At 59.9% G+C, this 22895-nt stretch overlaps 1 protein-coding gene and 1 long non-coding RNA gene across 2 annotated transcripts in view; one reads left to right on the forward strand and one right to left on the reverse strand.

Annotated features, from left to right (window-relative positions):
• The window catches only part of LOC127055901 (zinc finger protein 558-like), a 508571-nt gene that overhangs the window by 317770 nt on the left and 167906 nt on the right, over positions 1–22895 (reverse strand). The window lies entirely within an intron of this gene.
• The window catches only part of LOC127055929 (uncharacterized), a 308434-nt gene that overhangs the window by 137199 nt on the left and 148340 nt on the right, over positions 1–22895 (forward strand). The window lies entirely within an intron of this gene.

Consider the following 22895-nt stretch of genomic DNA (forward strand, 5'->3'; position numbering starts at 1 on the left):
CCAAATTGTCCACATCCCTTCGCATATGGGAACCAACCCCAAAAGTACCCACATTTCACCCCAATGGCCCCCAAATGCCAGATTTTAATATGTACATAGGGTGCTCCCATGGTCATGTCACTCCCGAGCTCTCCAGTGGAGCCTGCTGGTGGAGAACAAGGTCAAAATCAGCCAGGACGTCGCTCAGTAAATTCCCTGTGCTCCCAGCAGGTGGTGTCGGAAAGCTCCAAGATGGCTCACTTCCCTTTCTCTCATCAGCTTCAGGCCCCAGGGTTACAAATGCCCAAACTAGTTGGGATTCTCCCCTGGGATCAGGGTGTGGGGCTGCTCTGAGGGGATGGACTTGCACACTTGGGATATTAGTGCAAAGATACAATTTCAATTTCTCTTAGAGAAATTTGAGGGCAATTTATATTTGGTAAAAATCTTATTTCGTGAAAGGAAAGCTGCAGTGATATCCTGGTTACTGGGGTGCAAAACACTTTCCTCCTGCAAGAAACAAGAAGTTAGAATTAGACATTTACATCATTTGTTCCAATGTTGGCACAGGTTTAATTTTGCTTCTGTGCAGGTTTGTTTCAGCCGGTGACTGTTTTGGTTTATTGGGTTGTTTTGGTTTTTTAAGTTGGAATGGAGATTTTAATTGACATTTGCTGGATTCGAATGGCTGACCTGCAACACCAGTTTTGACATACTTCTGCATATTTTATACAGATTTGGCCAGTATTCAAGGATACTATTCCTTTATAGGAGGTTTTAGAGTTCAGGCTTATTTATTTGATGTTATTTTATCATCCTGCTGTAGCACACCTTTTTGATAAAACCTTGAAATTATTAATTTATGGCATTTGTTAGTTTTTTATTTTAAAAACAAAGTTTTTCTTAATGTTTGGGTTTTAAATTAAGCATTGTTTTGGGTTTCAAATTTTCATTTAGGTTTTGGTTGTTGATGGGATCTTTAAGAACTTTGGATTTAATACTAAAATTTGGACAGATTTAGCTTATTGAAAGTAAACTGTTCACTGTTTTATTTTAATAAAGGTTGTATTGCTGTAAACCCTGGCCAGTGGGAGAGGAGATGAGCCTGGCCTTTAATTGAGAAGGAGCAGAGGCATGGGAGAGGCCAGGTGATGGGAGGGCACAGCCCCCCAATTTTTTTTGTCTACCCACCTCAGTCTCCCACCAAACGAGAAGAGTCTGATGCCACTCCTGCTGGTCACTGGGTATCACTGCTGCTCCATGGGAAACATGCTCTGTGCATTACCCAGCTTGGTGAGAAACACACTCTGTGCCTTACCGTGACTGGTCTGTGGGTGTCACTGCTCCTAGAAGGCAGACACACGCTGTGCATTACACCACCTGACCGCTGGGTGTCATTGCTGTATCAATGGAAACACTTTCTGTGCATTACCCTGAATGACCACGAGGTGTCACTGCTGCTCCAAGGGAAACATACTCTGTGTGTTACCCTGATTGGCCACTTGGTGTCACTGCTGCGCCAAGCAAAACACATTCTGTGCATTACACTGACTGCCCACTGGGTGTCACTGCTGCGCCAAGGGAGACATAAGAGCGGCCAGACTGATTCAGACGCAAAGTCCATCTAGCCCAGTATCCTCCTGTCTTCTGACAGTGGCCAGTGCCAGGTGCCCCAGAGGGAATGAACAGAGCAGGGAATCATCAAGCGATCCATCCCCTGCCGCCCATTCCCAGCTTCTGGCAAACAGGCTACAGGCACCATCCCTGCCCACCCTTGCTAATAGCCCTTGATGGATCTATCCACCATAAACTTATCTAGTTCTTTTTTGAACCCTGTTATAGTCTTGCCCTTCACAACATCCTCTTGCAAGGAGTTCCACAGGTTAATTATGCAACTGTCTTGAGTTTACCCCCCCCTCCCCTGGCAAGGTTGTATATGGAAAAGAGGATGAGGATGAGGAGAGCCATGATGTGTCTGTCAGTGGCTGGTGCCTCAGTTTCCTCTAGGCAGCAGTGCTGCAGGCTCCTTTGGTCTGTGCCCATGCAACTGTGTCTGGGGAAGGAGGAGTAGAGGCTCATTCTTCCCAGCCCCACGCCCCACCCCCAGCAGCTGGGGAATCCAGGCCAAATTTAATCCTGGTAGCTGGGCTGGGATTAGCCTGGGCTGGGGTAGGGCTGGGGAGGAATTGGGAGGGATACAGACGCACCTGCTGTGAGGGAAGATCCTCCCATTCCCTGCCAACCCCATTCACTCCTTGCAGCACGGCACCCCCTAGCATTTCTTTCTCTGTCATGGGAGCTGTCTGCTGCTTCTTCTCCCTTAGCATCATCTCTCCCCATCCTGGAGCACTGCCATTGCCCATCCTGTGCAAACAGGCAGGCCCCGGTGTGCCCCATGGCACTGCCCTGCAATTGTGGAGGCAGCTGTTGGATGGAGCCATATCAAAATATGGGGGGTGGGCAAGGCTGGGGACCAGGACTCCTGGGTTCTCCCCTCAAATGTGGGAGGGGAGTGGAGATTAGGGGGTAGAGTGGGGGAGGGACAGGGCTGGGATCCAGGGCTACTGCTTTTTCTGCTTTTCTCCACCTCCTGCAGCTGCCTCGATCCTTTCAATGTGTTTCTTGTTCCATATTCATTTGCTGACTTGTGTAAATCACCCCAGAGGTGGCTGCATCTCAGTGTTGGGTGAGGCACCCTTGGCTGCATCACCTCCTAACCGTGTCTCTCTCCCCCTTCGGGTGACCCTGCAGCACTCAGCAAACATCCACAAGATCATGGGGCACTTTGAGCACTGCGCAGGCAGGGGCCAGGCGCCCAGCCCTCCCTCCAGAGAATGGGACACAGCATCGACTACTTTTACAGGATTAAAAAGGGGCAAAAGAGGGCAAATCAGAGGAGTAGGTGGCCAGGGTCTGAGCAGGGGGTGGAAATTGACTGGTCGCGGGTAAAGCAGCTGGAGGCAGAGTTAGGAGAGGGACTGAAGGCAAAGTCAGGGAGGTGGGAAGGAGCCGGAGTTAAGCCCGGAGGGGGGCGCTGCCAGAGGGTTAAACCCCGGCACAGGCAGGGGCCGAGGGGGAACAGTTATCCCGGTGGGCTGAGACTCCAGTGTTTGCAAACTTGGGTGGGGGGAGCAAAGGGCTTTTTTATTTCCCCTCTCACTGGCAGCACCTCTCAGCATGGACTTCCCAGGGCTGGGCTATTAAAGGCACAGGCATCCCACTGCCTAGACACTGCAGCTCCTCTCTGATGTAACCTACTGAGGTGCTGCAGTAGGAGACTCAATTCAGTGAAACTGGGCATTCCCTATACCCCCCCCAGCCAGGGGGCTGTGCACCCCCTTCCCCGATTTTCCCCCACACCCCCTCCCTCAGTGGTCAGGTAGTTACATGCAGCGCTGCCAATGTTGTCATTGGTTGCAAATTTGAATGGAAATTGAAACGTTAACACACACTTTAAAAGCAGATACAACGTATGAAACTACTTGTACCTGAGAAAGTCAAATAGGTTTTGGAAAATCTGGACAAAGCTGGGTTTCCTCACCCAGCTGTTGTGTTTGCTGACAATGTTGGTGCATTGGCTTCGGCAGTTTTGGCCAACCTTAGAATTTCAAATGATGATTTGTAAGCGAGGTGTGAATGAGCTCTCCCCCTGGCAGCTACTGATGACCAGGGTTGGGGGGGAAGCTTTGGGACCAGACTGTATTTACATGAACTCACCTACTCTGCTGAGGTATGCAGCGGACAGAGCTGGGCTGCCTCTGCTCTAGGTGCCTGGAGGAGGAAGGTGTGTGGGGGCTCCAGCCTGGGACACTTCCTCCCTCCTGCCAAGGCCTGACTATTAATCCCAGCGCTGGCACTCCTTTCTTCAAGCGCCATGAGGGCCAGAGGAAACGTGTGGTTAGGAAGCACAAGGGGCCAAGCTTGTGAACATCAGGTGCAGCAGCAAGAATCCCAACTATCAGGGTAGCAAGTTCTAGAGCCCTATCCCACTGTGGCCATCCCTGCCAAAGACCTGGCTCTCGGATGTGTGAGTCACCCAGCAGGAGGGGAAAGATTCACTCTTACACAGCTGGAGACAGGGGAGTTGAGCTCTGGGGCATTACCAGAAGCATGGGTGGGTGGCAAGTTGTAGAAATTTTGGTGGTGCCCAGAACCCGCCCCCAAACTCCACCTCCACCTGCCTAAGACTCTGGGAGGGGGTTTTGGGGGGGATTAGGGTGCAGGATTCAGGCTTTAGGATGGAGTTTGGGTGCTGGGTGCAGGCTCCAGCAGGGTTGTAGGAAGGGGTGAGAGGTGCAGGCTCTCGGGGTCGGAAGGGGTGTACCCTCTGGGAGGGAGTGTAGGGCTGAGGATGAGGGATTCATGATGCAGGAGGGGGCTCAGGACTGGGGTAGAGTATCAGGGTTCAGAGGGAGCTCAGGGTTGGGGGTGTTGGAGAGGCTGAGGGCAGCCTACACTAGGACTCTGGGGCAGCAGTTCTGCCCAGAATCCCTCTACTCCAACAGCAGGAGCAGGCAGGGGACAGGCACATGCTGTTTTTTGTCAGGCAGGGAGGCACCACAGCAGAGGGGAGGGGTGCCATGCAGGGGCCAGGGGAAGAGACCCAACTCCAAATATTGCTGGAGCAGGGCCCCCAGCCCTGAATGTTCCTGGAGCACGAGCACCACAAATATATATAACCTGCCGCCTATGACCACAAGCCAACACAAGGTCCACTGAGATTTGAACTCAGATTACAGGATTTAGAGTCCTGAGTGCTGCCCATTACACCATGGGAGCAGCTTGTGCTGCCTTCTCTGCACATCGGTGACCCTCATGGGGCTGGCTTGTGAAAGGGGGCTCTTGGCCCTTTACTAAAACTTAGTGTGTGTGTGTGGGGGGGGTTGGTTGGCTAGTTTCAAGCACCAATAGAAGGGGGAAGGATCAATGGGAAATCAGGACTCTGAGACTGACAGTCCCCAGGGACAATGGGGAGAGGCCAAAGCTCCAAGTTAGCTGCACTAACAGGCCAGACAGTGTAATAAGAGAGTCACCAGGCCAGGGGGTCCCATCCTCTATGTGACCTTGAACTGCCTGGATGAGAGTGGGGCAGAGCTAAGGAGAGAGCAGGAGCCCGGGAAGAGCCGGGGAGCAGAGCTGTGCAGGTGTAGTGCCAGAAACTGCTGCATGTAGGAATTTGCAACCTGTAGCAGTCACTGATACCTGAGGTTGTTCTTATTTGCTGACTTGTCCTAATTGGTTAAAACTTGACAGTGGTTTCTATAGCAAAGGCCAGTCCCTGGCCCCTTGGGCCAGACATCCTCCTTCATATCACGCTAGGGTGACCACATGTCAAAGAGAAATATTGGGATGTGGGGGGTGGAGCAAAAAAAAACAAAAAGCCAGAGGGCCCCCCTGCTGCCAAGCGGAAGTGGCACAACCCCATCTCCAACCAATTCTTGGCTCCAACCTCTTCTACACCCCCAGCTCCCCCATCCTCTCACTCCTGGGCCCAGCCTGGGCTCCAAGCTCTGCCAGCCGAGCCATGATCCGGGCCCCTACTGCAGCTCCTGGGCAAGGGGTGAACCAGGCAGCTCCTGGCAGGAGCGTGTCCGCCCCACTTGTGTCTCCACCACCCCCCACCTGGGCCCTGCCTGCTCCATGCTGCCCCCCACCCCAATGCGCTGCCCGCAGGCAGCAAGGCAGGAGCATCTTCTTGCGCTGCGCTCCTGGCCATGGTCATGGCCAGTGTTGCAGACCTGCTGGGGAGGGGCGCAGCCTTCCCTCTCCCAGGTCTGCAAGGGGAATGTAAAGCGGCCGTTCCTGCGGGAGTAAGGCGCTGCCATCCCTCCGTAGCTCTGCCAGAGGACTGGGCAGCAGCAGTATAAGCAGGGGCAGGGCGCTTGATTGTTTCCCTGGCTCTGCTAAGGGACTGGAGAACGGCCGTTCCTGGGCGCGTGGTGTGCTAGGTTCCTTCCTAGCTCTGCGACGGCAGTGGGGAGCGGCCGTTATTCTGGCGGCGGGCACTGGGTTCCCTCCATAGCTTTGCCAGGGGCCTAGGGAGCAGCACTTCCTGCGGATTAGGGTGCTGCCTTCTCTCCCTAGCTCTGCGAGACCACTGAGAAATGGCCCTTCCTGCTGGGGCGGGGCGCTGGCTTCCCTACCCAGCTCTGCCAGGGGCATGGGGAGCAGCCATACCTACGGGATTAGGACGCTGTCTTCTCTCCCTAGCTCTGCGAAAAAACTGGGGAGCAGTCCTTCCTGCGGGATTAGGCGCAGCCTTCTCTTCCTACCTCTGCGACACCACTGGGGAGCAGCCCCTTCCTGTGGGATTAGGGCGCTGCCCTCCTCTCCTTAGCTCTGCGAGACCACTGGGGAGCAGCTCTTCCTGCGGGATTAGGGCGCTGCCTTCTCTCCCATCTGCGACACCACTGGGGAGCAGCCCTTCCTGTGGGATTAGGGCGCTGCCTCCTCTCCTTAGCTCTGCGAGACCACTGGGGAGTAGCCCTTCCTGCGGGATTAGGGCGCTGCATTCTCTCCGTAGCTCTGCGAGACCACTGGGAGCGGCCCTTCCTGCGGGATTAGGGCGCTGCTTCCACTCCCTAGCTTTGCGAGAATGCTGGGGAGCAGCCCTCCCTGCGGGTTTAGGGCGCTGCACTCTCTCCTTAGCTCTGCGAGACCACTGGGGAGCGGCCCGTTCCTGCGGATTAGGGCGCTGCCTCCTCTCTCTAGCTCTGCGGAGACCACTGGGGATCGGCAATTCCTGCGGGATTTGGGCGCTGCCATTCTCTCCCTAGCTCTGCGAAGTGACTGGGGAGCGGACCTTCCTGCGGGATTAGGGCGCTGCCTTCTCTCCCTAGCTCTGAGATCACTTGGAGCGGCCCTTCCTGCGGGATTAGGTCGCTGCCTTCTCTCACCTAGTTCTGCAAGACCACTGGGGAGCAGCCCTTCCAGCGGGATTCGGGCGCGCCTTCTCTCCTAGGTCTGCGAGACCACTGGCTAGCGGCCCTTCCTGCGGATTAGGGCGCTTGCCTCCTCTCTCTACCTTTGCGAGACCAATTGGGGAGCGGCCCTGCCTGCGGGATTAGGCGCCGCCTTCTCTCCCTAGCTCTACGAGACCACTGGGGATCGGCCCTTCCTGCGGAGGCGGGGCGCTGCCTTCCCTCCCCAGCTCTGCCAGGGGCCTTGGGAGCAGCCCTTCCTGCGGTATTAGGACGCTGCCTTCTCTCCCTAGCTCTGTGAGACCACTGGGGAGCGGCCATTCCTGCGGGATTAGGTCGCTGCCTTCTCTCCCTAGCTCTGCGAAATCACTGGGGAGCAGCCCTTCCTGTGGGATTAGGGCGCTGCCTCCTCTCCCTAGCTCTGCAAGACCATTGGGGAGCGGCCCTTCCTGCGGGATTAGGGCGCTGCTTCCACTCCCTAGCTTTGCGAGAATGCTGGGGAGCAGCCCTCCCTGCGGGTTTAGGGCGCTGCACTCTCTCCTTAGCTCTGCGAGACCACTGGGGAGCGGCCGTTCCTGCGGGATTAGGGCGCTGCCTCCTCTCTCTAGCTCTGCGAGACCACTGGGGAGCGGCAATTCCTGCGGGATTTGGGCGCTGCCTTCTCTCCCTAGCTCTGCGAAGTGACTGGGGAGCGGACCTTCCTGCGGGATTAGGGCGCTGCCTTCTCTCCCTAGCTCTGAGATCACTTGGGAGCGGCCCTTCCTGCGGGATTAGGGCGCTGCCTTCTCTCCCTAGTTCTGCAAGACCACTGGGGAGCAGCCCTTCCAGCGGGATTCGGGCGCTGCCTTCTCTCCCTAGGTCTGCGAGACCACTGGCTAGCGGCCCTTCCTGCGGGATTAGGGCGCTGCCTCCTCTCTCTACCTTTGCGAGACCATTGGGGAGCGGCCCTGCCTGCGGGATTAGGGCGCCGCCTTCTCTCCCTAGCTCTACGAGACCACTGGGGATCGGCCCTTCCTGCGGAGGCGGGGCGCTGCCTTCCCTCCCCAGCTCTGCCAGGGGCCTTGGGAGCAGCCCTTCCTGCGGTATTAGGACGCTGCCTTCTCTCCCTAGCTCTGTGAGACCACTGGGGAGCGGCCATTCCTGCGGGATTAGGACGCTGCCTTCTCTCCCTAGCTCTGCGAAATCACTGGGGAGCAGCCCTTCCTGTGGGATTAGGGCGCTGCCTCCTCTCCCTAGCTCGGCAAGACCATTGGGGAGCGGCCCTTCCTGCGGGATTAAGGCGCTGCCTTCTCTCCCTAGCCTCTGCGAAGACCACTGGGGAGCGGTCGTTCTCTGGAGGGATTAAGGGGGCTGCCTATCTCCCTAGCTTGTGAGACCACTGGGGAGCAGCCCTTCCGCGGGATTAGGGCGCTGCCTTCGCTCCCCAGCTCTGCTAGACCACTGAGAGCGGCCCTTCTCCTGGATTAGGGCGCTGCCTTCTCTCCTAGCTCTGCGAGACCACTGGGGAGCAACCCTTCCTGCGGGATTAGGGCGCTGCCTTCTCACCCTAGCTCTGCGAAGACCACTGGGAACGGTAATTCCTGCGGAATTAGGGCGCTGCTTCTCTCCCTAGCTCTGCGAGACCACTGGGGAGCAACCCTTCCCTGCGGGATTAGGGCACTGCCTTCTCCCCTAGCTCTGCGAGACCACTGGTGAACGGCCCTTCCTGCGGGATTAGGACGCTGCTTTCTCTCCCTAGCTCTGCGAGACCACTGGGGAGCATCCCTTCCTGCGGTATAAGGACGGTGCCTCCTCTACCTTGCTCTGCGAAACCACTGGGGATCGGCCCTTCCTGTGGGATTAGGGCGCCGCCTTCTCACCCTAGCTGTGCGAGACCACTGGGGAGCGGCGCTTCCTCAGGGATTATGGCGCTGCCTTCTTTCCCTAGCTCTGGGAGACTATTAGGGAGCGGCACTTCCTGCTGGGGTGGGGCGTTGGCATTCCTCCCCATCTCTGCCAAGACCATGGGGAGCAGCCCTTCCTGCGGGATTAGGACGCTGACTTTTCTCCCTAGCTCTGCAAGACCATTGGGGAGTGGCCCTTCCTGATGGGGCGGGGCGTTGGCATCTCTCCCCATCTCTGCCAAGACCATGGGGAGCAGCCTTTCCTGCGGTATTAGGACGCTAACTTCTCTCCCTAGCTCTGCGAAACCACTGGGGAGCAGCCCTTAATGTGGGATTAGGGCGCTGCCTCCTCTCCCTAGCTCTGCAAGACCATTGGGGAGCGGCCCTTCCTGATGGGGCGTGGCGTTGGCATCCCTCCCCATCTCTGCCAAGACCATGGGGAGCAGACCTTCCTGCGGTATTAGGATGCTGCCTTCTCTCCCTAGCTCTGCGAAATCACTGGGGAGCAGCCCTTCCTGTGGGATTAAGGCGCTGCCTTCTCTCCCTAGCTCCGCGAGACCACTGGGGAGCGGCCCTTCCTGCGGGATTAGGGCGCTGCCTTCTCTCCCTACCTCTGCGAGACCACTGGGGAGCGGCCGTTCTGGAGGGATTAGGGTGCTGCCTTATCTCCCTAGCTCTGCGAGACCACTGGGGAGCGGCCCTTCCTGTGGGTTTAGGGCGCTGCCTTCTCCCCTAGCTCTGCGAGACCACTGGGGAAAGGTAATTCCTGCGGGATTAGGACGCTGCCTTCTCTCCCTAGCTCTGCGAGACCACTGGGGATCGGCCATTCCTGCGGGGGCGGGGTGCTGGCTTCCCTCCCCAGCACTGCCAGGGGCCTGGGGAGCATCCCTTCCTGCGGTATAAGGACGCTGCCTACTCTCCCTTGCTCTGCGAAACCACTGGGGATCGGCCCTTCCTGTGGGATAAGGGCACCGCCTTCTCACCCTAGCTCTGCGAGACCACTGGGGAGCGGCGCTTCCTCTGGGATTATGGCGCTGCCTTCTTTCCCTAGCTCTGCGAGACTATTAGGGAGTTGCCCTTCCTGTAGGATTAGGGCGCTGCTTCTCTCCCTAGCTCTGCGAGACTACTGGGTAGCGGCTTTTCCTGCGGGATTAGGGCGCCGCCTTCTCTTCCTAGCTCTGCGAGACCACTTGGGAGAGGCCATTCCTGTGGGGGCGGGACGCTGGCTTCCCTCCCCAGCTCTGCCAGGGGCCTGGGGAGCAGCCCTTCCTGCGGTATTAGGACGCTGCCTTCTCTCCCTACCTCTGCGAGACCACTGGGGAGCAGCCCTTCCTGTGGGATTAGGGGCGCTGCCTCCTCTCCCTAGCTCTGCAAGACACTGGGGAGCGGCCATCGTGATGGGGCGGGGCGTTGGCATCTCTCCCATCTCTGCCAAGACCATGGGGAGCAGCCTTCCTGCGGGATTAGGACGCTGCCTCCTCTCCCTAGCTCTGCAAGACCATTGGGGAGCGGCCCTTCCTGCGGGATTAAGGCGCTGGCCTTTCTCTCCCTACCTCTGCGAGACCACTGGGGAGCGGTCGTTCTGAGGGATTAGGTGCTGCCTTATCTCCCTAGCTTTGCGAGGACCACTGGGGAGCATCCCTTCCTTCGGGATTAGGGAGCTGCCTCTCTCCCTAGCTCTGCGAGACCACTGGGGAGCAGCCCTTCCTGCGGGATTAGGGCGCTGCCTTCGCTCCCCATCTCTGCTAGACCACTGGAGAGCGGCCCTTCCTCCTGGATTAGGGCGCTGCCTTCTCTCCCTAGCTCTGCGAGACCACTGGGGAGCAACCCTTCCTGCGGGATTAGGGCGCTGCCTTCTCCCCTAGCTCTGCGAGACCACTGGGGAACGGTAATTCCTGCGGAATTAGGGCGCTGCCTTCTCTCCCTAGCTCTGCGAGACCACTGGGGAGCAACCCTTCCTGCGGGATTAGGGCACTGCCTTCTCCCCTAGCTCTGCGAGACCACTGGTGAACGGCCCTTCCTGCGGGATTAGGACGCTGCTTTCTCTCCCTAGCTCTGCGAGACCACTGGGGAGCATCCCTTCCTGCGGTATAAGGACGGTGCCTCCTCTGCCTTGCTCTGCGAAACCACTGGGGATCGGCCCTTCCTGTGGGATTAGGGCGCCGCCTTCTCACCCTAGCTCTGCGAGACCACTGGGGAGCGGCGCTTCCTCAGGGATTATGGCGCTGCCTTCTTTCCCTAGCTCTGGGAGACTATTAGGGAGCGGCCCTTCCTGCTGGGGTGGGGCGTTGGCATTCCTCCCCATCTCTGCCAAGACCATGGGGAGCAGCCCTTCCTGCGGGATTAGGACGCTGACTTTTCTCCCTAGCTCTGCAAGACCATTGGGGAGTGGCCCTTCCTGATGGGGCGGGGCGTTGGCATCTCTCCCCATCTCTGCCAAGACCATGGGGAGCAGCCTTTCCTGCGGTATTAGGACGCTAACTTCTCTCCCTAGCTCTGCGAAATCACTGGGGAGCAGCCCTTAATGTGGGATTAGGGCGCTGCCTCCTCTCCCTAGCTCTGCAAGACCATTGGGGAGCGGCCCTTCCTGATGGGGCGTGGCGTTGGCATCCCTCCCCATCTCTGCCAAGACCATGGGGAGCAGACCTTCCTGCGGTATTAGGATGCTGCCTTCTCTCCCTAGCTCTGCGAAATCACTGGGGAGCAGCCCTTCCTGTGGGATTAAGGCGCTGCCTTCTCTCCCTAGCTCCGCGAGACCACTGGGGAGCGGCCCTTCCTGCGGGATTAGGGCGCTGCCTTCTCTCCCTACCTCTGCGAGACCACTGGGGAGCGGCCGTTCTGGAGGGATTAGGGTGCTGCCTTATCTCCCTAGCTCTGCGAGACTACTGGGGAGCGGCCCTTCCTGTGGGTTTAGGGCGCTGCCTTCTCCCCTAGCTCTGCGAGACCACTGGGGAAAGGTAATTCCTGCGGGATTAGGACGCTGCCTTCTCTCCCTAGCTCTGCGAGACCACTGGGGATCGGCCATTCCTGCGGGATTAGGGTGCCGCCTTCTCTCCCTAGCTCTGCGAGACCACTGGGGATCGGCCATTCCTGCGGGGGCGGGGTGCTGGCTTCCCTCCCCAGCACTGCCAGGGGCCTGGGGAGCATCCCTTCCTGCGGTATAAGGACGCTGCCTACTCTCCCTTGCTCTGCGAAACCACTGGGGATCGGCCCTTCCTGTGGGATAAGGGCGCCGCCTTCTCACCCTAGCTCTGCGAGACCACTGGGGAGCGGCGCTTCCTCTGGGATTATGGCGCTGCCTTCTTTCCCTAGCTCTGCGAGACTATTAGGGAGCGGCCCTTCCTGTAGGATTAGGGCGCTGCTTCTCTCCCTAGCTCTGCGAGACTACTGGGTAGCGGCTTTTCCTGCGGGATTAGGGCACCGCCTTCTCTTCCTAGCTCTGCGAGACCGCTTGGGAGAGGCCATTCCTGTGGGGGCGGGACGCTGGTTTCCCTCCCCAGCTCTGCCAGGGGCCTGGGGAGCAGCCCTTCCTGCGGGATTAGGGCGCCACCTTCCCTCCCTAGCTCTGCGAGACCACTGGGGAGCGGCCCTTCCTGCCGGATTAGGGCGCTGCCTTCTCTCCCTAGCTCTACGTCACAACTGGGGAGTGGCCGTTCCTGCGGAATTGTGGTGCTGCCTTCTCTCCCTACCTCTGCGAGACCACTGGGGAGCAGTCCTTCCTGCGGGATTAGGGCGCCACCTTCTCTCCCTAGCTCTGCGATACCACTGGGGAGCAGCCCTTCCTGTGGGATTAGGGCGCCACCTTCCCTCCCTAGCTCTGCGAGACCACTGGGGAGCAGCCCTTCCTGCCGGATTAGGGCGCTGCCTTCTCTCCCTAGCTCTGCGACACAACTGGGGAGTGGCCCTTCCTGCGGAATTAGGTAGCTGCCTCCTCTCCCTAGCTCTGCGACACCACTGGGGAGCAGCCCATCCTGCGGTATTAGGACGCTGCCTTCTCTCCCTACCTCTGCGAGACCACTGGGGAGCAGTCCTTCCTGTGGGATTAGGGCGCCACCTTCTCTCCCTAGCTCTGCGAGACCACTGGGGAGCAGCCTTTCCTGCGGGATTATTGCGCTGCCTCCTCTCCCTAGCTCTGCGAGACCACTGGGGATCGGCCCTTCCTGCGGAATTAGGGAGCTGCCTCCTCTCCCTAGGTCTCCGAGACCACTAGGGAGCGGTTCTTCCTGCGGGATTAGGGGGCTACCATCACTCCCTAGCTCTGCGAGACCACTGGGGAGTGGCCCTTCCTGCGGTATTTGGGAGCTGACTCCTCTCCCTAGCTCTGTGAGACCACTGGGGAGCGGCCCTTCCTGCGGGATTAGGGCGCTGCCGCAACTCCCTAGCTCTGCGAGACCAATGGGGAGCGGCCCTTCCTGCAGGAATAGGGAGCTGTCTCCTCTCCCTAGCTATGCGAGACTACTGGGGAGCGGCCCTTCCTGCAGGAATAGGGCACTGTCTTCTCTCTCTGGCTTTGCGAGACCACTGGGGAGCGGCCCTTCCTGCTAGGATTAGGGCGCTGCCTCCTCTCCTAGCTCTGCGAGACCACTGTGGAGCGGCTCTTCCTGCGGGATTAGGGGGCTACCATCACTACCTAGCTCTGCGAGACCACTGGGGAGCGGCCCTTCCTATGGGATTAGGGCACTGCCTAACCTCCCTAGCTCTGCGAGACCACTGGGGTGCGGCCCTTCCTGCAGGAATAGGGAGCTGCCTCCTCTCCCTAGCTCTGCGACACCACTGGGGAGCGACACTTCCTGCGGGATTAGGGCACTGTCTTCTCTCCCTAGCTCTGCGAGACCACTGGGGAGCAGCCCTTCCTGCGGGATTAGGACGCTGCCTTCTCTCCCTAGCTCTGAGAGACCACTGGGGAGCGGCCCTTCCTGCTGGGGCGGGGTGCTGGCTTCCCTCCCCAGCTCTGCCAGAGGTCTGGGGACCAGCCCTTCCTGTGGGATTAGGGCACTGCCTTTTCTCCCAAGCTCTGCGAGACCACTTGAGAGAAGCCCTCCATGTGGGATTAGGGCCCTGCCTCCTTTCCCCAGCTCTGCGAGACCACTGGGGAGCAGCCCTCACTGCTGGTTTAGGGCGCTACCTTCTCTCCCTATCTCTGCGAGACGACTGGGGAGTGATTCATCCTGCGTTATTAGGGTGCTGCCTCCTCTCCCTAGCTCTGCGAGACCAATGGGGAAATGCCGTTCCTGCTAGATTAGGGCGCTGTCTTCTCTCCCTAGCTCTGCAAGACCACTGGGGAAATGCCGTTCCTGCGGGATTACAGCGCTGCTTCTCTCCGTAGCTTTGCGAGACCACTGGGGAGTGGCCCTTCCTGAGGGATTAGGGTGCTACTTCCTCTCCCTAGCTCTTCGAGACCTCTGGTAGCAGCCCTCCCTGCGGGATTAGGACACTGCCTTCTCTCCCTAGCTCTGAGAGACACTGGGGAGCGGAGCGGACCTTCCTGCCTGTGGGGGGGGGTGCTGGCTTCCCTCCCAGCTCTGCAAGGGGTCTGGGGAGCAGCCCATCCTGCGGGATTAGGGCACTGCCTTCTCTCCCTAGCTCTGCGAGACCACTGCGGAGCAGCCCTCCCTGCAGGTTTAGGGCGCTGCCATCTCTTCCCAGCTCTGCGAGACCACTGGGGAGCACCCGTTACTATGGGATTAGGACGCTGCCTTCTCTCCCTAGCTCTGCGCGAGACCACCTGAGATCGGCCGTTCCTGCGGGTTGAGGGCGCTGCCTCCTCTCCTTAGCTCTGTGACATCACTGGGGTGCGGCCCTTCCTGCTAGATTAGGGCGCTGTCTTCCCTCCCTGCACTGCGAGACCACTGGGTAGCAGCCCTCCCTGCGGGATTAGGACACTGCCTCCTTTCCCTAGCTCTGCGAGACCACTGCTTAGCGGCATTCCTGAGGGATTAGGGCGCTGCCTTCTCTCCCTAGGTCTGCGAGACCACTGAGGAGCAGCCCTTCCTGCGGGATTAGGGCGCTTCCTTCTCTCCCTAGCTCTGCCAGACCACTGGGGAGCGACCATTCCTGCGGGATTAGGACGCTGCGCTCTCTCCCTAGCTCTGCAAGACCACTGGGGAGCGACCTTTCCCTTGAGGGCGGGGCGCTGGCTTCCCTCCCCAACTCTGCCAGGGGTCTGGGGAGCAGCCCTTCCTGCAGGATTAGGAAGCTGTTTTCTCTCCGTAGCTCTGAGAGACCACTGGGGAGTTTCCTTTCCTACGGAATTAGGGCTCTGCCTTCTATCCCTAGCTCTGCGAGACCACTGGGGAGAGGCCCTTCCTGCGGGATTAGGGCGCTGCCTTCTCTTTCTACCTCTGCGAGACCACTGGGGATCGGCCCTTCCTGCTGGGTTAGGGTGCCTCCTTCTCACCCTAGCTCTGCGAGACCACTGGAGAGGGGCCCTTCCTCCGGGATCATTGAACTGCCTTCTCTCTCTAGCTCTGCGAGACTGCTGGGGAGCAGCCCTTCCAGCGGAATCAGGGCGCTGCCTCCTCTCCCTAGCACTGCGAGACAACTGGGAGCTTCCCGTCCTGCGGGATTAGGGTGCTGCCTCCTCTTCCTAGCTCTGCAAGACCACTGGAGAGGGGCCTTTCCTGCGGGATTAGGGCGCTGCCTTTTCGCCCTAGCTCTGCGAGACCACTGGGCATCGGCCCTTCCTGCTGGGTTAGGGTGCCTCCTTCTCACCCTAGCTCTGCGAGACCACTGGAGAGGGGCCCTTCCTCCGGGATCATTGAACTGCCTTCTCTCTCTAGCTCTGCGAGACTGCTGGGGAGCAGCCCTTCCAGCGGAATCAGGGCGCTGCCTCCTCTCCCTAGCACTGCGAGACAACTGGGGAGCTTCCCGTCCTGCGGGATTAGGGTGCTGCCTCCTCTTCCTAGCTCTGCAAGACCACTGGAGAGGGGCCTTTCCTGCGGGATTAGGGCGCTGCCTTTTCGCCTAGCTCTGCGAGACCACTGGGGAGCGGCCCTTCCTGTGGGGGGGGTGCTGGCTTCCTCCCCAGGTCTACCAGGGCCTGGGGAGCAGCCCTTCCTGCGGTATTAAGACGCTGCCTTCTCTCCCTAGCTCTGCGAACCAACTGGGGAGCTGCCTTTGCTGAGGGATTAGGGCGCCGCCTTCTCTCTCTAGCTCTGCGAGACCACTGGTGATCGGCCCTTCCACCTGGGTTAGGGCGCCGCCTTCTCACCCTACCTCTGCGAGACCACTGGGGAGCGGCCCTTCCTGCGGGATTAGGGCTCTGCCTCCTCTCCTTGGCTCTGCGAGATCACTGGGGAGCGGCCCTTTCTTCTAGATTAGGACGCTGCCTTCTCTCCCTAGCTCTGCGACACCACTGGGGAGCAGCCTTCCTCCTGGGGGATTAGGGCGCTGCCTTCTCTCCTTAGGTCTGCGAGACCACTAGGGAGCGTCCGTTCCTGCGGGATTAGGGCGCTGCCTTCTCCGTAGCTCTGCGAGATCACTGGGGAGCGGCCCTTCCTGCGTGACTATGGTGCTTCTTCCTCTGCCTAGCTCTACAAGACCACTGGGGAGCAGCAATCCCTGCGGTTTTAGGGCGCTGCCTTCTCTCCCAGCACTGCGAGACCACTGGTGAGCCGCCCTTCCTGCGGGATTAGGGTGCTGCCTCCTCTCTCTAGCTCTGCGAGACCACTGGGGAGCGGCCCTTCCTGCTAGATTAGGGCGCTGTCTTCTCTCCCTAGCTCTGCGAGACCTCTGGGGAGAGGCCGTTCCTGCGGGATTAGGGCGCTGCCTTCTCTCCCTTGCTCTGCGAGACCACTGGGGAGAGGCCGTTCCTGCGGGATTAGGGCGCTGCCTTCTCTCCCTTGCTCTGCGAGACCACTGGGGAGCAGCCCCTCCTGCGGGATTAGGGCGCTGCCTCCTCTCCCTAGCTCTGCGAGACCACTGGGGAGCGGCCCTTCCTGCGGGATTAGGACGCTGCCTTCTCTCCCTAGCTCTGCAAGACCACTGGGGAGCGATCCTTCCCTGGGGGGTGGGGCGCTGGCTTCCCTCCCCAACTCTGCCAGGGGTCTGGGGAGCAGCCCTTCCTGCAGGATTAGGACGCAGTCTTCTCTCCGTAGCTCTGAGAGACCACTGCGGAGCTTCCTTTCCTACAGAATTAGGGCTCTGCCTTCTATCCCTAGCTCTGCGAGACCACTGCGGAGAGGCCCTTCCTGCGGGATTAGGGCTCTGCCTTTCTCTCTAACTCTGTGAGACCACGGGGATCGGCCCTTCCTGCGGGGGGCGGGGCGCTGTCTTCCCTCCCCAGCTGAGCCAGGGGCCTGGGAAGCAGCCCTTCCTGTGGTATTAGGACGCTGACTTCTCTCCCTAGCTCTGCGAAACCACTGGGGAGCGGCGTTTCCTGCGGGATTAGGGTGCGCCTTCTTCCCTAGCTCTGCGAGACCACTGGGGAGGGGCCCTTCCTTCGGGATTAGGGCGCCACCTTCTCTCCCTAGCTCTGAGACCACTGGGCATCGGCCCTTCCTGCTGGATTAGGGCGCCGCCTTCTCTCCCTAGCTCTGCGAGACCACTGGGGAGCAGCCCTCCTGCGGGATTAGGGCGCTGCCTCCTCTCCCTTGCACTGCGAGACAACTTGGGAGCTTCCCGTCCTGCGGGATTAGGGTGCTGCCCTCTTCCTAGTTCTGCGAGGACCACTGGACAGGGGCCCTTCCTGCGGGATTGGGGCGCTGCCTTTTCGCCCTAGCTCTGCGAGACTTCTGGGGAGAGGTCATTCCTGCGGGATTAGGGCGCTGCCTCCTCTCCCTAGCTCTGCGAGACCACCTGGGATCGGCCGTTCCTGCGGGATTAGGGCGCTGCCTTCTCTCCCTAGGTCTGCGAAACTACTGGGGAGCGGAACTTCCTACGTGGGCCGGGTGCTGGCTTCCCTCCCCAGCTCTGCCAGAGATCTGGGGACCAGCCCTTCCTGCGGGAATTAGGCACTGCCTTTTCTCCCAAGCTCTGCGAGACCACTGGAGAGAAGCCCTCCATGTGGGATTAGGGCGCTGCCTCCTTTCCCCAGCTCTGCGAGACCACTGGGGAGCAGCCCTCCCTGCGGGTTTAGGGCGCTACCTTCTCTCCCTATCTCTGCGAGACGACTGGGGAGTGATTCATCCTGCGTTATTAGGGTGCTGCCTCCTCTCCCTAGCTCTGCGAGACCAATGGGGAGCGGCCCTTCCTGCTAGATTAGGACGCAGCCTCTCTCCCTAGCTCTGCGACACCACTGGGGGAGCAGCCCTTCCTGCGGGATTAGGGCGCTGCCTTCTCTCCTTAGGTCTGCGAGACCACTAGGGAGCGTCCGTTCCTGCGGGATTAGGGCGCTGCCTTCTCTCCGTAGCTCTGCGAGATCACTGGGGAGCGGCCCTTCCTGCGTGACTATGGCGCTTCTTCCTCTGCCTAGCTCTACAAGACCACTGGGAAGCAGCAATCCCTGCGGTTTTAGGGCGCTGCCTTCTCTCCCTAGCACTGCGAGACCACTGGGGAGCCGCCCTTCTGCGGGGATTAGGGTGCTGCCTCCTCTCTCTAGCTCTGCGAGACCATGGGGGAGCGGCCCTTCCTGCTAGATTAGGGCGCTGTCTTCTCTCCCTAGCTCTGCGAGACCACTGGGGAGCAGCCCCTCCTGTTGGGATTAGGGCGCTGCCTCCTCTCCCTAGCTCTGCGAGACCACTGGGGAGCAGCCGTTCCTGTGGGATTAGGGCGCTGCCTTCTCTCCCTAGGTCTGCGAGAACCACTGGGGAGCGGGTCGTTCCTGCGGGATTAGGTTGCTTCCTTCTCTCCCTAGCTCTCCCAGACCACTGGGGAGCGGCCCTTCCTGCGGGATTAGAACGCTGCCTTCTCTCCCTAGCTCTGCAAGACCACAGGGGAGCGATCCTTCCCTGGGGGGCGGGGCGCTGGCTTCCCTCCCCAACTCTGCCAGGGGTATGGGGAGCAGCCCTTCCTGCAGGATTAGGACGCAGTCTCTCTCCTAGCTCTGAGAGACCACTGGGGAGCTTCCTTTCCTACAGAATTAGGGCTCTGCCCTTCTATCCCTAGCTCTGCGAGACCACTGCGGAGAGGCCCTTCCTGGGGGATTAGGGCGCTGCCTTCTCTCCCTAGGTCTGCCAGACCACTGGGGAGCGGACCTTCCTTACGTGGGCCGGGTGCTGGCTTCCCTCCCCAGCTCTGCAGAGATCTGGGGACCAGCCCTTCCTGCGGGATTAGGGCACTGCCTTTTCTCCCAAGCTCTGCGAGACCACTGGAGAGAAGCCCTCCATGTGGGATTAGGGCCCTGCCTCCTTTCCCCAGCTCTGCGAGAACCACTGGGGAGCAGCCCTCCCTGAAGGTTTAGGGCGCTACCTTCTCTCCCTATCTCTGCGAGACGACTGGGGAGTGATTCATCCTGCGTTAATTAGAGTGCTGCCTCCTCTCCCTAGCTCTGCGAGACCAATGGGGAGCGGCACTTCCTGCTAGATTAGGGCTCTGCTTCTCTCTGTAGCTTTGCGAGGACCACTGGGGAGTGGCCCTTCCTGAGGGATTAGGGCGCTACTTCCTATCCCTAGCTCTTCGAGACCACTGGGTAGCAGCCCTCCCTGCGGGATTAGGACGCTGCCTTCTCCCCTAGTTCTGAGAGGACCACTGGGGAGCGGACCTTCCTGCGTGGGCGTATGCTGGCTTCCCTCCACAGCTCTGCCAGGGGTCTGGGGAGCAGCCCATCTGCGGGATTAGGGCACTGCCTTCTCTCCCTAGCTCTGCGAGACCACTGGGGAGCAGCCCTCCCTGCAGTTTTAGGGCGCTGCCATTTCTTCCCAGCTCTGCGAGGACCACTGGGGAGCACCCATTACTATGGGATTAGGGTGCTGCCTTCTTCCCTAGCTCTGCGAGACCACCTGAGATCGGCCGTTTCCTGCGGGAGTAGGGCGCTACCTTCTCTCCCTAACTCTGCGAGATCACTGGGGAGTGGCCCTTCCTGCTAGATTAGGGCGCTTGCCTTCTCTCCTTTGCTCTGCGAGACCACCTGGGATTGGCCGTCCTCGGGATTAGATCCCTGCCTTCTCCCCTTAGCTCTGCGAGATCACTGGGGAGCGGCACTTCCTGCAGGATTAGGCGCTGCTTCCTCTCCCAAGCTCTGCGAGACCACTGGGAGCAGCCCTCCCTGCGGGTTGAGGGCGCTGCCTTCTCCTCCCTAGCTCTGCGACCACTGGGGGAGCGGCCCTTCCTGCGGGATTGGGCGCTGCCTCCTCTCACTAGCTGTACGAGACCACTAGGGAAAACAGCCCTTCCTGCTGGATTAGAGCGCTGCCTCCTCTCCCTAGGTCTGCGAGACCACTGGGGAGTGGCCCTTCCTGCGGGATTAGGGCGCTGCCTCCTCTCCCTAGCTCTGTGACATCACTGGGGAGCGGCCCTTCCTGCTAAATTAGGGAGCTGTCTTCTCTCCCTAGCTCTGCGAGACCCGGTGAGAGGGCCGTTCCTGCGGGATTAGGGCGCTGCCTTCCCTCCCTTGCTCTGCGAGACCACTGGGGAGCAGCCCCCTCCTGCGGAATTAGGTCGCTGCCACCTCTCCTCTAGCTCTCCGAGACCACTGGTTAGCGACCATTCCTGAGGGATTAGGGCGCTTCCTTCTCTCCCTAGCTCTGCCAGACCACTGGGGAGCGGCCCTTCCTGCGGGATTAGGACGCTGCCTTCTCCCCTAGCTCTACAGACCACTGCGGAGCGACCTTTCCCTGCGGGGCGGGGGCGCTGGCTTCCCTCCCCAACTCTGCCAGGGGTCTGGGGAGCAGCCCTTCCTGCAGGATTAGGAAGCTGTCTTCTCTCCGTAGCGCTGAGAGACCCTGGGGAGCTTCCTTTACTATGGAATTAGGGCTCTGCTTCTATCCCTAGCTCTGCCGAGAGACCACTGGGGAGATGCCCTTCCTGCGGGATTAGGGCGCTGCCTTCTCTTTCTACCTCTGCGAGACACTGGGGAGCGGCCCATCCTGCGGGGGGCGGGGGCGCTGGCTTCCGTCCCCAGCGAGCCAGGGCCTGGGAGCAGCCTCCTGCGTTATTAGGACGCATGCTTTCTCTCCCTAACTTCTGCGAAACACTGGGGAGCGACGTTTCTTGCGGAATTAGGGCGCCGCCATCTCTCCCTAGCTCTGCGAGACCACTGGAGAGGGGCCTTTCTGCGGCATTAGGGCGCTGCCTTTTCGCCCTAGCTCTGCGAGACCACTGGGGAGCGGCTCTTCCTGTGGGGGCACTGGTGCGGCTTCCCTCCCCAGGTCTGCAGGGGGCCGGGGAGCAGCCTTCCTGCTGTTGGTTATTAGGACGCTGCCTTCTCTCCCTAGCTCTGCGAACCCGCTGGGGAGCGGCCCTTTGCTGCGGGGCTTAGGGCGCCCCGCCTTCTCTCCCTAGCTCTGCGAGCCAACTGGGAGGGACCTTTCCTTGCGGGATTAGGCGCCACCTTCTCTCCCCTAGCTCTGCGAGACCATGGTGATCGGCCATTCACCTGGGGTTAGGGCGCCTGCCTTCTCACCATCTTGCGAGAACCATGGGGAGTCGCCCTTCCGCCAAGCTAGGGCGCTGCTTTCTCTCCCTAGTCTCGAGACCACTGGGATCGGCCGTTCCTGCGGATTAGGGGCGCTGCCTTCTTCCCTACTCTGCCGAGACCACTGTTGAGCAGCTCTTCCTGTGGGATTGGGGCGCTGCTTTCTATCCCTAATCTGCGAGACCTTGTGGAGCGGCCGTTCCTGCGGCTATTAGGGCGCTCTTGCCTTCTCTCCGTAGCTCTGCGAGTCACTGGGAGCGACACTCCTGTTTGAATTAGGGGCTGCTTCCTCTCCCAAAGCTCTGCGAGACCACTGGGAGCAGCCCTCCCTGCGGGTTTAGGGCGCTGCCTTCTTTCCCTATCTTCTGCGATCGGAGACGACAGGAGTGAGCGGCCTTCCTGCGGGATTTGTGCTCGACCTCCTCTCACTAGCTTTAGAGACCACTAGGGAGTAGCACTTCCTGCGGGATAGGGTGCATGCCCTCCTCTCCCTAGGTTTGCGAGACGGATGGGGAGCGGCCCCTTCCTGCGGGATTAGGCTCTGCCTCCTCTACCTGGCTCTGCGAGATCACTGGGGGAGCGGGCCCTTACAGCTAGATTAGGGTGCGCCTTTCCCTCCTTGCTCTGCGAGACCACTGGGGAGCCAGCCCCTCCTGCGGGATTAGGGCGCTGCCTCCTCTCCCTAGCTTACTATGGCCACTGGTTAGCGGACATTACCTGAGGGATTGGCGCTTTGCCTTCTCTCCCTAAGTCTGCGAGACCACTGAGGAGCAGCCGTTCCTGTGGGGATTGGGCGCTTCCTTCTCTCCATCGCTCTGCCAGACCACTGGGGGAGCGACCCTTCCTGTCGGGATTAGGACGCTGTCTTCTCTCCGTAGCTTCTGAGAGAACACTGGGGAAATCCTTTCACAGAATTAGGGCGCCGCCTTCTCTCTAGCTCTGCGAGACCATGGGATCGGCCCTTCCTGCGTGGGGGGGGGCGCTGGCATTCCTGTCCCCAGCTGAGCCAGGGGCCTGGGGAGCAGCCCTTCCAGCGGTATTAGGACGCTGCTTTCTATCCTAGCTCTGCGGAGACTACTGGGGAGATGCCATTCCTGCGGGATTAGGGCGCCAATTCTTCTCCCTAGCTCTGTGAGACCACTGGGCCATACGCCCTTCCTTCTGGGTTAGGGTGCCTCCTTTCACCCTAGCTCGCGAGACAACTGGAGAGGGGCCCTTCCTCCGGGATTAGGGAACTGCCTTCTCTCTCTAGCTTCTGCGAGGACCACTGGGGAGCAGCCCTTCCTGCGGATTAGGGCGCGCCTCCTTTCCCCTAGCACCGAGACAACTTGGGAGCTTTACCGTTCCTCGGGATTAGGTTGCTGCCTCCTCTTCCTAGCTATGCGAGGAACACTGGAGAGGGGGCTTTATCCTGCGGGATAGGGCGCTGCTTTCTGCACTAGTTCTGCTGAGACCACTGGGGAGCGGCCCTTCCTGATGAGGGGGGTGCTGGCTTCCCTACCCAGATCTGCCAGAGGGGCCTGGGAGCAGCCCTTACTGTCCGGTAATTAGGACGCTGCATTCTCTCTCCTAGCTCTGCGAAACCCACTGGGGAGCGGCCTC

Source organism: Gopherus flavomarginatus, chromosome 7, assembly GCF_025201925.1.
Source record: "Gopherus flavomarginatus isolate rGopFla2 chromosome 7, rGopFla2.mat.asm, whole genome shotgun sequence".
Taxonomy (NCBI): domain Eukaryota; kingdom Metazoa; phylum Chordata; order Testudines; family Testudinidae; genus Gopherus; species Gopherus flavomarginatus.